At 36.3% G+C, this 14486-nt stretch overlaps 1 protein-coding gene across 1 annotated transcript in view; it reads left to right on the top strand.

Moving 5' to 3' along the window:
- LOC121429054 (outer dynein arm-docking complex subunit 3-like) overlaps window positions 1–14486 on the top strand; it is a 41381-nt gene that overhangs the window by 19527 nt on the left and 7368 nt on the right. The window lies entirely within an intron of this gene.

Genomic DNA, 14486 nt, shown 5'->3' with positions numbered 1-14486 from the left:
AGATTGAAGGTAAACCACGCACTCAATCGCACCACAGATAAAATGACCAACTCGTGAAAGCGCGCCAAAAAGCCTGAGAACCAAAAACTTGAAAAGAATGAGGATGAGGTGACATTTTCGTATCAAGATGGCGACATTCATGTTGATAAAAAAGGTTGAGAGATGCGATGGCCTCATCAAACTGCTCTCTTCCAAACAGTTTGCATCATTTTCGGAGGTCGACAGGTCTTATTTACTTGTCAGAAAAGGAATCCCGGGTTTAATTATCTCTGTACACATGATTTGCTGACGCAAGCTTACGTCAACAACGCGGTTAAATCTTTTATGTGATAGTAAATTGAGAATAAACTACAACGTTTTAATTACCACAAACCTTTAACGCACATGTGCTAAAAATCGATTACCTCAAACAACATAATGAAGATTATATCGTATTGAAATAATGCAATTTAATGCAAACACAATTACGGATTAAGAAAAAAGCACAGTGAAAATAACGCAAGCAAAGTTACCGTCAGATGTAGTACAGAAGGAAATCCGTTAATCGCTAATTATCACGTTGATGATCCACACGTGTTTTGTGCCTATATGAAAGGATGAAATAGTATGTTTTGTCATCATTTCCAAGACATTTTTTTTCTTCTGAGAGACGCCAATTTTCATTGATGCAGCTCTGAGCTAAACGTATCTTGCCTTGATTTTCCCTTTCTATGTATAGCAATTTAAAGTACAATTGATTATGATCTGTCTCGAATGAAGAAAGAAGGGATATATATATGTATATATATATATATATGTATAAAATTGCCCACTTGGATGACAAACAAAAGTTTAGCTGTGAACCTGGTTTATGAAGTCAGTGTTTGGGTCGATAAGACTCGACAGAGAGTAGCTATCGATCGTTTTTCACTGCGTGATAAAATCGATAGCCCAATCGACATAAATCTGTGGAAATTGCGCGTGTCGTTTATTCTACGGAGAGAAACGATACTCAGGCGATAGAATAAACATGACATTTGAGAGGAATGCGATGCGCAATTTGCGATTGTTAGAATTCTAAGCGAGGAAAATAAACTCGAGAGAAATATTCCCAAACGGCTTCTCGACTTCTGAATTTTTCGAAGAAAATTAAAGCTCCTGTATGGAATAAAGACAGAATAGGCCTATGAATAACATCCGTTATGACATTTTAAAGTTTGTTTTTAAAAGATGTAACAGAACTGCTAGTTATCTTTCCATATCATACTAAGACCTATAGCTTTATACAAATAACCATTTTGTTATATTTCTAAATAAGATGTAAGAAAACTTGTGCTTTCTATTTCAATCAGTCCTTGGGTATCATTATATTCCAAGAATACATATTCCCATTTTACCTTTGATATCATTTACAGTATAGATGGTTTCTTGAACACTGTAAAAAAATGAAGTGCTAATTTAGCACTCCAAGTGCTTGTATAGTGACTGCACTAACAGTGCTGATTTACTAGTTCAAATTTGAACTAGAAAATCAGCGCTCGAAGTGTCATCACTATACAAGCACTGTAAGTGCTAAATTAGCACTTCATTTTTTACAGTGTATATACAGTTGTACATCAAAACTAAGTATATCATACCAAAATTGAAAACAATTATTGAACAACTTAATCATGCGTAAGAAAAATGTGGGCCCACTAAATTCAATCAATTAATCAATCAGTATGGTCTTATCAATCAAGTTTTTCAGTATAATCATATTCCTGTTACTCATCGTAGCTATATACCCAATTCTGATATTAATTTCCATACATGTATTTACTTTTTCTTCAAGCAGGGAGTGATTAAAAAACAACTTTCTGTTGATGAGTGTTCCTGAATAAATGTATTCTAATAAATAAATAATCCAATAATGCAATCAAACAAGCAAATATTCTTCTGTATTAGGATTGCAATTTCTTTCATCAAATAATATTCATCGATTTTCACTCAATTGAGCTTGTTTTGGGGCAGTATTTTCATCCTAAACAGGGTGAATAAATATGAAGTGTGAATTTGATGCTGTAACGATTTTGTACTTCATGTTTTTTATTCATGATTTCATGATATTAACCTTTGATATAGTAATAAGTCGCAAAAATCTCTAGTAGACAGCATTACTATGTATTTGCTGTAAGGAACGTAGCATTCCAGTTATTCATTTGTTATTTGCATTTCTCCTTAAAAAGGGGTAGCAAAATCAGGAAAAAACATTAATCGGGGCCTTTGAAGTATATATATATATATATATATATATATAGAGAGAGAGAGAGAGAGAGATACACTGAAACAATTGTTCAATTCGAGCATTTGAATAGTCCACGATGTTAACACAATGGGAACACACATTGAACACACTGTGAACTCACTGTGAACTCACTCTGGATACACTCTGAACACACTATGGACACACTTTCAACATAATGTTTGCACACTGGACACACTGTGAACTCACTCTGAATACACTCTAAACACACTTTGAACCCAGTATGGACACACTATGAGAGAGACTTTGGACACACTTTGAACACACTATGTACACACTTTGAGCACAATTTGAACAAACTTTCAACATTACTTTTAACGCACTGTGAACACACTGTGAATACACTTTGAACACACTCTTGACACACTTTCAAGATATTGCAAACATGCTGTGAAAACACTTTGAACACACTTTGAACACACTATGAAAACAGTGTGAACAACTGATATATCTTTTACCAACATTTCCATTTATAACTTAATTTTCACTCGTGTAATAATAATTGAAAAAAAAATCTACCATATAGGAAAGTAGAGAGAAACGGAGAGAAAGAAAGATAGGGAGGGTGGATGTTCCCTGTTCATATGTTGGGGATCTTGCTGCCAACAGTGTAGGATTTCTCCAAGATTTGACCCGTCAACCCATCAAATTTACACCAACAAATCGCCTTTTCTTTTTAACAAAACAAGAACGAAACACCAAATCCTTTCAAAACCGTGACTGCAATAGACTCCTCATAATATTTTATGATGACGCGACTGTCCTGGACGTTTCTGCTTCAAAGAAACAATTTCGAGGAAAGCAAAACCTGAAATATTCTCCAGCGTTGGGATTTTGAGAGAATTTACGGTAAAAATATGGGATAAGGTGGCGCATTCCGCCGTGTCATCAACTTGTAATATTTTGATCCGTGCGCTGACTCACCGCCTATCTCATCATCACTGCCTTGTTTAACAGGTTGGGTTGCCGAATGTCCGCAGTGTCTCGGACCAGCGAAATTAAATTTCGTTTCCTGTTTCTCGTTTCCGACCTGTCCAATTGTAATGAGTTGCACATTAAGTATATGACTAATTTAAAAAAACACACACACAAAAGTAACCGTTTAATTTGTATTATTGTTAATGTCTACGTTATCATCATCCTCACAATGATCCCCTCCTCTAGAACCACAGCCGCCACAACCACCACCATGACCACCACCATCGTCATCACTGTCACTATCATCATCATCATCATCATCATTATCGTCATCATCACCATCATCATCATCATCATCATAAAATCATCATCATCATCGTCATCATCATCATCATCACCACCACCATCATCATCATCATCATCATCACCACCATCACCACCTTCATCATCATCATCACCATCACCATCATCATCATCATCATCACCATCATCATCATCATAATCACAATGGCTATACATCCACCACCATCTCCGCCGCCCCTCCACCATCATCATCATCATGTCATTCGCATCATCTTCGAGTCATCATTGGTTTCATCATCTCCATCTTTCACAGCAAAAACATCTACAAAAAAAACGTGTGCATCCGTGTGTTCTATTTCTGCAGTCAATTATGGTACGAAGTCATCAGTTTTAACTGCTGCCCTTTTGATATAAATAGAGGGATATACTTCCATGTAAATTTAGTTGGTTATGTATCCGCCATACGACTCTGATACGCCTTTAGCCTACCTCTAAAAATACAGAACTTGTTAATGTTAACAAGGAGCTTCTTTCTGTTAATCCGCTTCATAATATCCCGCTAATGATGGGCTTCTGAGCTTTTGTCTTCTATAACTTGAGAGTTGATGAAAATAGCTTTAAGATATGATTATAAAAAATCGCATTCGCATAGTTCATAACAATAATTTTGTCCCCGACATGCTGTTCTTTTGTAATCAACACCGCCTTGGGCGCTCATGTCGAAGATCGCATTGTTTTTACTATCCCATAATCAACCAGCATTGTCAACCATCTCCCTTCCCCGATAACACTGCTTCTCTTTTCCCCGCCAAAGACCTGTCAGTTCATGATGCGAAACCAGCAGACGATAAGCACTGTGATCGATTGCATATCGGATTCGCATAAATCCAATCGATACATCACCACACGCCCCCGTCTCGACTGCGAGGGGATTATGGGAAACATAAACTGAATAATGAGGTCTCAGCAGGGTACCGAATGCTGGAGTGGTTAACATGTAACATATAATGTTCTCATATCAAGACCTGGGCAGAATCATTTGGGGCAGATTTGAATTAAAAATATCTGATGATAAAACCTTAAAATAGAGGTTTACCTAGACCTCTTGTAAATGAAATACGGCTATCGAATGGCAGTGATCAAGGAGATGGCGACGCCGGTGATGCTGAAATGTGCTTTCATATAAGCATAGTGATCGGATTGATTTAAAAAAGATTTTCACCATTATACCACCTATTGACTTTTCGACTTGAAGGAGACTACAAAGTATTTTATTTGGAAGTGGGGTTGGTTTTCTTGTTCAAATGATGCCTGACTTTTTACTCGGGCACAAATCCATCCCCGACGATTGATTGTATGGGATAAAGTTCACACCAAGTTCACTCAGGTAAACAGAAGATACGACCATATCATCTTTATTCAACAATGTCTTCTCTCAGGCCATTATAGTAAATCTCCGTTCTGTGAAATTATGCAATGGAACTAACATCGTTTGCAAGCTATTTCGAGGATTACAAAAATTGTCGGAGAAGGCACATTTTTTTTTCGTATCTTCTTACTTTGAATCTGAGACGGCGTCTGAAATGTAACCATGGTAACGGAATATAGTTAGTGTCCTTCCGGATAATGCATTTCAAAAAGAAAAATGATTACCTTTTCGACGACTGAACAGTTACATAGTGACATTAAGAACTAGTGTCTTCTTTTGTGTTTGAATTTTACAAGATATCGCTGGAATTTCCCTTCACCATGAGTTATTCTAGAGAATACATTACCATGGTACTGTAACACTGATGAGAAATTGGGTCGCCAGAAACGAGTAAGTTCTTAACTCTCAATTAACCTAATACCGGTCATATTCTCTTAATAGTTTTAGATCTACGTAAGATAGCAGGACAGAAAATGGCGCCTTTAAACAAACTGGTTAAAATGGGTGATTCTCGGACAGCATAAATATTGACCTTAGTAATTGCTAGTTCTTTTAAAAATGTCCTTAAGATTTGAGTCGTACTGAATTTCCATATGGCGGTGACACACTTACACACTGCATTTGTTTGCAGAGAATGATTTGGATCTATATTTTGGGGTTTGAAAAAAAATATTTGAAATGAGGCTTTATTTAAAATAATACAGGTGATGATGCATATAATGATTTGAATGTGAGAGTGGAGGACCAATGTAAAGAATAGAAGAGAGACCAAAAAAAATTATGGAGATCTTATTTTTTCCTTTAGTGGATGGAAACAATACGTCCAAGAGGAAAGGGGTGAAAACCTTCAAGAGCTAGACGAGAGAAAGAGAAGGAGAGGGAGAGGGAGAGAGAGGGGGGAGAGAAGGGGAGAGTGGGACATTTATTTGTCAAGTGTTGGATTACTTTTTTGAAATTGAAATAATATACGAAGGGGATTCATTCAAGCCCTTCGTTTGATATCGGCTATTTCCAGAGTCAAAATCTGTAATTACACACTTCAAATATCTCCTTCAGACTGCGTGTATACATTAAGGGGATGCCTGCTTTGGAGAAGAAACAATGGACATCCTAACCGTGTCTCTGATGAAGTTAAATTGCTCAATCTCGAAGTCAAGTCTGGACCGGACGCAACCAGAGCGGATTTTTACTCAGCCTTTCTTCATCGTCACTTAACCCCTGTTGGCCCATGGTTCAAATCTATTTGTATGGGTGATGTAAAACCGCTCGGACATAACACCTTCCATCTGTCCTCTGCCCCCGATGGACCTGGCTAAAGCGCATTTCGCGATCCCGCTCATTTATCCATAACCGCAGCCGCAATCTCGAATTCAACAATTTTGCGTCTGGAAAGGAAATTTTTCACTTTTTGCTTAAATCATTTGAATCAATTCTACAAAAGAAATAACGCCACACATTTCAAATGTTGACTAACGGTTTCAACAGGGGATACATTTCTGCAAAGTAAATACACACGCCTGCATGTCAGCAAAGGTAGTCGGATTTTCCCCGCGATCTTGCAACTTACTCCTTGCGTCTACGAGGCAAAAATAATTTATGTCAGAGTATTTTACGCGCGTAAATTCGTGTCGTCTGCCAATCCTTGGCTTATTGAATTAAAATCTCAGGGGGGATTTCGGTTCAATATTATCTCGTGTTCCGTGGGTGTTAGAACAATAACGGTGGAGTGTGATTTCTGACACTTCATGATACGTCTGTGTGCTTTCCAATTCATATTTTAGGAAACTACTGGAAATAGAGTGCAAATTTGCCTTCTGTAAATTATCGCATCTGTACTGTATTTGGACAGTACAGTCAAGAAGGGAAAGAACTACAATGTAACCTAAATATTTTTTTGTTGACAAGAAGGAGGGCGGAATTGAAGGATTAACTTTAATCCACACTAGGAAGAAAAAAAAAACACCCAATACAATGAAGAGGCGGAGGCACTTCAAGGATTGAATATAAGTTTTATACTTGCCATGGCTTTAGTACTTAATTTCTTCTTTTATAAATCACCTTGTACTGATAGGAAAAGAATAAGCCCAGGTTACCTGTTCTAAACGAACGTAATACAGGGCAACCAAAAATCCATAAAATGGATAATTTACATAAACATAAAAAGAAGATACACTGCAAAAACTCCGGTGTTGATTTAACACCAGCCCGGAATCTATTTATTTCCACACAAGAGAAGTGTTAAACAACATCTGTTTTGGTATAACACCAGATAGGTGTTTATATAACACCAAATATTTTTAAAATAGCATCGGTTTGATTCCAAACTGGTGTTTCATTCAATTCTTCTCTGATGTGGGCATTATATAGATTCCGGGCTGGTGTTAAATCAATGCCGCAGTTTTTGCAGTGTGCGCACATACAAAATCGCTATAAATTCCGCATATTAGTTCTCTCCTTCTTGATATTGCAAAGTTAATGAGTTTTTCTTATTTTAAAGTAATGAACATGGTAAAGAAATATCAACAGAACTTTTTAATTTCAAGTATTATGTTACAATATTCACGCTCATCGATTCAATCGTTAACAATACTGTGCATACAAATGCATGAAATTATTGATCTATCAACATCGTGTAAATTTACACAGCACCAGACCATGCAGACGTTGTTTTACCCTACAAACACTTATGTTCCATTTTGACCCGAAATTGAGAGCAACCACTGTAATATTTTATATGATACCACGAAAATAATTCCACGAAAGCGGAAATCTTATAGAGAGGAACAAGGTTAAAATGATAAGAAAAATAAATAATGAAGCAAAGTTTTCCTATTTTTGTAAAATTGAACCCTGCCAAAATCAGTGCTTTGATGAGATATTGAAAATCAACCTTTACCTTTAATTATTTTTGTAGCTATCCTATCTACCACATCACTTTGTTTACTGATTTTGTAATGTATAAAGGAAATTTATCTATGAAAATATCCCAATAACAGGGATAGAATCAGAGCCAGAAATAACTTGTATAACGTGTTGATTCTAAGAAGAGAGAGAAAAAAGATCGATCTCGATCCGACAATAATTATGTAAAACGAATCTGCTTATTCTAAAAGAACGGAACATTACAACTATACTATAACTACTTTTGTAATCGTTAACAGGTTCCGTATCTCTCTAAATAAATAATGCTACATGGATGAAAGCCATTATGCGAATATTCTTTGTCTGAAAATGTATCATCCAGGATAAAATATTTCCATTTTTTCTCTTAGCATTGTCTATTGTGACCCATCTTGTTTATCTCAAATTTATTTATATAGGGGCGTGACCCGTGACCCCTAGCCCCGCCCCCGATGTGGCACCCATGGTCATTTTGAATGCCATTGGTTGGTTTAGAGTCGGTTTCATTGGTATGATTCCGATGATATTACACGGAAGGTCAATACATACCGCAGCAAACTTGAACTTTAAACAAGTGTTAATTAGGGCATATTTCGCCTCATATTAAATCACGACCTTTCGAAAGACGATCACGTGACTGAATTATACAGAATACTTCGAGAAATTTTCATAATCAATGGTATGACATAACACGTTTTTTTTTTTAAATAAGCAGACATGATGGTGTCCCATAAAAAGTAAAACGATGAATTTGACAAATTAAACTTAACATTTAATCATCATGATCATTAATAATAATGATACGCAACATTTATTATGTGTCTAAGCACTGCATAGTATTACCCCAGCTTTATTTAGCACAGCTACACTGATCGGATGCCTGAGCATTCAAGGGATTCCTTTTATATTGGTAACCCATTTACTACACCTAGGTCGAATGTGGCAAATGTAGATAAACGCATATTGGCCCGTATTCTGAAGTCGGGTTTAACTTAAACCCAGGTTAAAAGTTGTGGTTTAAGTATGGCGAGCCGATTGTTACATAAACTACTAACAGCAGAGATATGATATACTTCAGCTCATTTTGCTCTCAAATCATTCATAATTGTTTACGAAGTAAACAAAAAATTATTGTCTTCACCATCGATGAATCAGGAAAGAGCACATCAAACATAAGAAACATACAACTTAATAAAAAAAATGATACTTTTGGCTTCCCATACTTAAACCACAACTTTAAACCTGAGTTTAAGTTAAACCCGAGAATACGGGCCATTGCCACAGGACGCTAGTGCTACATTATCCGGAAATACATTGTAGGGCAGTTGTATAGCTTCCAAGAGGACTACTCCCCCGAGAAGGGATTGAAGGGGTGGTTGTAATGTGGGAGTCGTCCTCTACCCGGGGACGAAATCGGAAGGGGTGGCTATAATGAGCGCCTTGTCCTCCATCAGGGAAACAATATTTTTTTCTCGGGGTAGGTTGACTATTCTTGGATCAAGGATGTATACTGGGGAGTTATCAGGATTAAAGAAAGGAAGCGTGAGAGGGAAGGTAGAGGGAATGTATTAAAATTGAGAGAAAATGAATATTAAAAAAAGTAGTATAGCAATGTGAATTAAGCAGGAAAGCAGTAGATGGCAGGTTTGAATCCCCTTGGTTCCATTTTTCTGACTTACGATTTTCTCACAGATCGAGCATACCAATTTTAAACAAATAGGAGTAACGCCAAAAATTTGTACACAATTTAAATAAAGCATCTTTCCCAGATTCGCCAAACATGATAGAAAGACCGGAAAAGGTGTTGGAAAAACAATGAATATGCATTAAGCCTACTGCTGTAAGTAGGCCTATAAGTAAAAATGCAAGTTGATGCTACCCCTTTTTTCCAAATGTTACTGCTTCTGTTTATGTTATATCCATGCTGTTGCTCCTTCCTTGATTGTAGGAAAAAGCTTAATAACAATATGCAAAACAGCCATGACAATATCGGGAACTTAAGGTAAAAGATACGGAATTGAAAAGCAAAATTGAAGAATGAATTCGGCGACTAGAATTAAAATAGATAATTCAGACACTGTATAAATTTGCACGATTGACAGTGCATATCATCCATCCATTCACGTCAAGCGTGTCAGACAAAGATAAATGAGGTGATTAGCTCTTAAAATGATTATCTCTTTATACTTCCAACAAGCGCGACTTCCTCCCCCCAACTCAATACAACGACAATTACCCTTGAACACTCCCCAAACGAGAACTCGAGGTGTGGGTTTTGACGCGCTCCGTTCCAGAGAAGTGACAATGCCGTGGCCCATCATCATATATCGTGGTCCGTTCACCTCTCTCATGTCCTTCATTTGCGTCCGTAATTAATTACTCGATGATTGGAAGTTCAATACGGCTTCTCTTGATGGGAGTCTATTTGCACTTCTCTGGCCCCTTCAGCCGAACAATTTCTGCCTCTTCAGAGTCTTTACCGGGTGTAGGATGGGCACTTGAGGAGCAAATTTTTTTGGAGGTAAACTTTGTGCCAGCGCGCGCGCGCGTTTTTTTGAGAAGAGCCGAAATGACAGGAACGGCCGAAAGGGGATGGCGACACACACTGCATTTGGATGACATACGGTACTGTTTGCGGTGCTTAAACTTTGTTTTGCCTCCTCTTTCTCGGGGACCGCAAAGTATACACATTCGGTATCCTTGAGTGGGAGATGGAGAGTGGGGAAATTAGTGTGGATGGTAGGGTAGATGAGGAGAGAGGGGGAGAGATAGATATATACTGAGAGAGGGGGATAGAAGGAGAGAGAGAGAGAAAGAAGAAAGAAAGGGTATCAAGATTAAAAGAGGAAACAAGAAAATAATGAACCACTTTTAATAATAGAATTATTTTAAGGTGCGTGCGAGTGCACACACACATACGCACACCCCACAAGGAAGAATGTTTGAAGATCACATGAAAACTGACGAAGAAATTTCAAAGGTTATAAAAATATATCAATTCTTCTTTACCATGATCAAGAGTTTCATACTTCTCAAAATGTTAGTGATGAATAAAAATCAGTAAGCCGCAAATACATGCATGTAGAACTAACGTGCCTGAAGAATCATAAAAATATATTATTGATTTCCTTTTTTTTCCTACATTCCATGAAACGTTGGAAAAAATAAGAAGAGAGCGTCACCATTAAACAGTATTCTCAGCTTTCTAAGAAATAGAATCTTGTTACTATGATAGTGAGAAGAGAAGAATAGAGAGGAAAGAAGAGAGAAGAAAGAGAGAAGAGGACAGAAGGTAAGAGACAGAGAAAGAACGAAGAGAAAAAAAAGTTACAGAGAGGGATGATGTCATATGCATATAAAGAGCGCAAAAATATAGTTCTATAGTTTAAAGAAATCTTTATTATAGAACTTACAGTGTCTAAATGTCGCATTCACCCTTTCTTAAAACCAACCGTCCTTGTTTACCTCTGTGCCTCAGCCTGACACACGCAATGCACTAGATATACTTGATATTTTAAAACATTCTCCTTCATTTTAACAACTTTAAAGGCAATGTAGTATATTCTTAATTTTTTTATACTTTGGTTGGGAACGGTTTCAGAATTTCAGAAGAGGGTATTTAGAAGGAATATCACTTCACTTGTACTTTGAGTTTTTGGAACCCCGAACCGTTTTTTAAAGTCACTTATTTTTTGTAGTCATAGATGCATGAAGTGCACATTAGATGCGACTTTATTGTGTTTATGGATATTTAAAAAATAAAAATTTACGCAAATCCCCATGCAAGGTATTTTTAAAGAGTGCATTAGTGCAATCGTACGGGGGAGAATTCAATTCTACCTTTAAAGGTCAAGTCCACCCCAGAAAAATTATGATTTGAAATATAGAGAAAAATCACACTAGCAAAAGGCAAAAAAATTTATCAAAATCGGATGTAAAATAAGAAAGTTGTGACATTTTAAAGTTTCATAAAAAACAATGATATGCACATCTCAGTGTCATGCAAAAGAGACAGTCGATGATGTCCATCACTCACTATTTCTTTTGTTTTTATTGTTTCAATTATACAATATTTCATTTTGTTTTTACACATTTTACAAGGACCAACATTTTACAAGCACCAACTTGACTGAACCATTATATTAAAACAATGCTAATAATGTTAAGGGAGGAATTAATCTTTTTTCTCTTGACAATGAGGAGAAAATAGAATATTTCATGTTTCATATAACAAAATGCAAAAGAAGTAGTGGATGACGTCATCAGTCTCCTCATTTGCCGGATGTGCATAACTGTTTTTAGAAATTAAACGAAATCTTAAAATATCATAACTGTCTTATTTTACATCTGATTTTGCTGAAAATTTTAGTTTTATACTTGTTGGATTTTTCTCCTTTTATTCAAATCAACTTATGATTGTGGTGGACTTGTCCTTTAAACCATCGGTGAAAAGTAGCAGGTCAGAATATCGAAATATAAACGAAAAGGGTTACAGTTTTTTTCAATTGAATTCTTTTGTCCGATACAATTGAGGAATGTCAATAGCCCCTCGGCAAACACTGCCTGGATGTGGACGTTTATTTTGCAAACCATTCACTCTAAACACACAGCTATAATGGGTGAGAAGAATAGCAAGAAAGTACAGAGCCCAACCGGCTATGAAATTGCTACAATATTGAGAGAATTTTGACGATCTCTACGGAGAGCCATTCCCATTTCAAAAGTCATCCCGCATTGCAATGTGTTGCCTTGAAATTCTGAGATAATGGTTCACATAGATGCATCCATGGAGCTAGTAGCTCCATGGATGCACTAAAATGTTAGAGTAGCGTGAACTCTGATATTCTCTTCAAAGGGATGCTCCGGGCTGAAAATATTTATATCTGAAGCAAAACGCAGAAAATTTCATCAAAATCGGATAAGAAATGATGAAGTTATTGAACTTTAAAGTTTAGCAATGTTTTGTGTTTATATGCACATCGTCATGAATATTCATTAGGCGGGTTGGTGGTGTCATATTCCCACTTTCTTTTTCTTACGTTATTTCTTATGTCACTACATGAATTCATAATTGTTTCATTTTTCCATACATGCATGTGCGAATGATATGTCTCCATTATAATGAAGTACATGTAAGTTGCAGCAATAAATAAATATATAATGCACTTAATCAGTTGTCAACCATTTTTTCATACTTCTTGGTTGATTTTTTTTTTAAGTAAACCTAATTTCATATATACAAAAGAGCAAATGGGGATATGACATATCAGTATGCTCAATGAATATTCATGAAGACATGCCTAGAACTGTTTCACCGGATTAATGCAAATCTTGCAAATGCCATAGCTCTGTGATTCCTTGTACGATTTCGTTCAAATGTTCAGTGTTTTGTTTTTCTGATTTTCTTTATCTGTTCAAATCATATTATTTTTTAGCTTGATGTGTCCCTTTAATCATAATAATAGTTGCATTACCTGTTGCTTTTTAGTTTCGGAGCTTTTAATCATAATGCGTTGGTGGAAGAACGCATTTTGAAACATTCACGCAGAAACGTAACGCAATGTGAGAATGCGTTGAGCTAATGGCGTTCTTGCATCGACGTAACGGTGCTAAATGCTTTTCGCATCCACGACATTCGGCAATGTCAATTTTTTTTACTCCGGTTCGAATTTAATTAATTTAGTGATATCTATTTCCAGATTTCTCTTTGCTCGGATACTCAATATGAAGATAATAATTTATTCTGTGAATCCCATTGGACTGTGAGTGGTGACCAGTCTAACACTATATATAGATTTATTCTGAAATATCGAATGATTTACATTCAAATCTTTAAGGTTGCAATCTAAATCCAGAGTTTGACTAGTCTTTCACCACACCAATCAGCATGATCAGGGGATCGTCGATCTCACAGCTTTCCCATGTTTTTTATTGGTAGAGATGGACAGTTCCTATGGTAACATCCGGATAAAATTACTTTGTCGAATCAGGTCCTTTTAGAAAACGTTTCCCTGATTAATCTTAAATGTCCGAAATGTAAAGTGTAGAAAATGTCATATCAGGTGTATGAAATCATGAAAATATGAAAAGACCACAAATGTACTTAACGTCAACCATAATAGTACGGGGGGGGGGGGGGGCAGGGAAGGTGTATTTCTATTAGTTACGTTTTGATTTCAGAACATATCTGGTAACACGGGTAGGATCATTACTATAAAAACTCCCCAGCCAAACAGTTATGTAATAGCACTATAATTTGTTTTGTAAAGATAGATTTGGATAGATTTGCTGATATCAGTGTTTTATTTGTATTATTATGCATGTCAAAAGCACCCATCCAGTAATGCACTGTTAAGAAATCCACACGAGTTTACATTTAAAAAAATCCCAGAGTCATTGTAGTATTGTATCGTAGTAACTGAATATTGATTTTCTGTAATTTCACAGGGTAATTATGTTGATTAAAAAGACAGAGAAATGTATTTGTATGCAAGAGTTAATGCTTTCAGACCCCATTAACAGATTTTGTGCGATTTCGAATAGGTTTTACTGATTTTAAATTACAGATTAGTTTCCTTACTTGTGATATTTTTTGTAGCCAAGACTTTTTTTGTTGATATCTTAAAGAAGTTTTCTAAATGAACGAACTGGAAT

This window comes from Lytechinus variegatus, chromosome 15 (genome assembly GCF_018143015.1).
Source record: "Lytechinus variegatus isolate NC3 chromosome 15, Lvar_3.0, whole genome shotgun sequence".
In the NCBI taxonomy this organism is placed as follows: domain Eukaryota; kingdom Metazoa; phylum Echinodermata; class Echinoidea; order Temnopleuroida; family Toxopneustidae; genus Lytechinus; species Lytechinus variegatus.
This window is presented reverse-complemented; position numbering and strand designations above follow the sequence as displayed.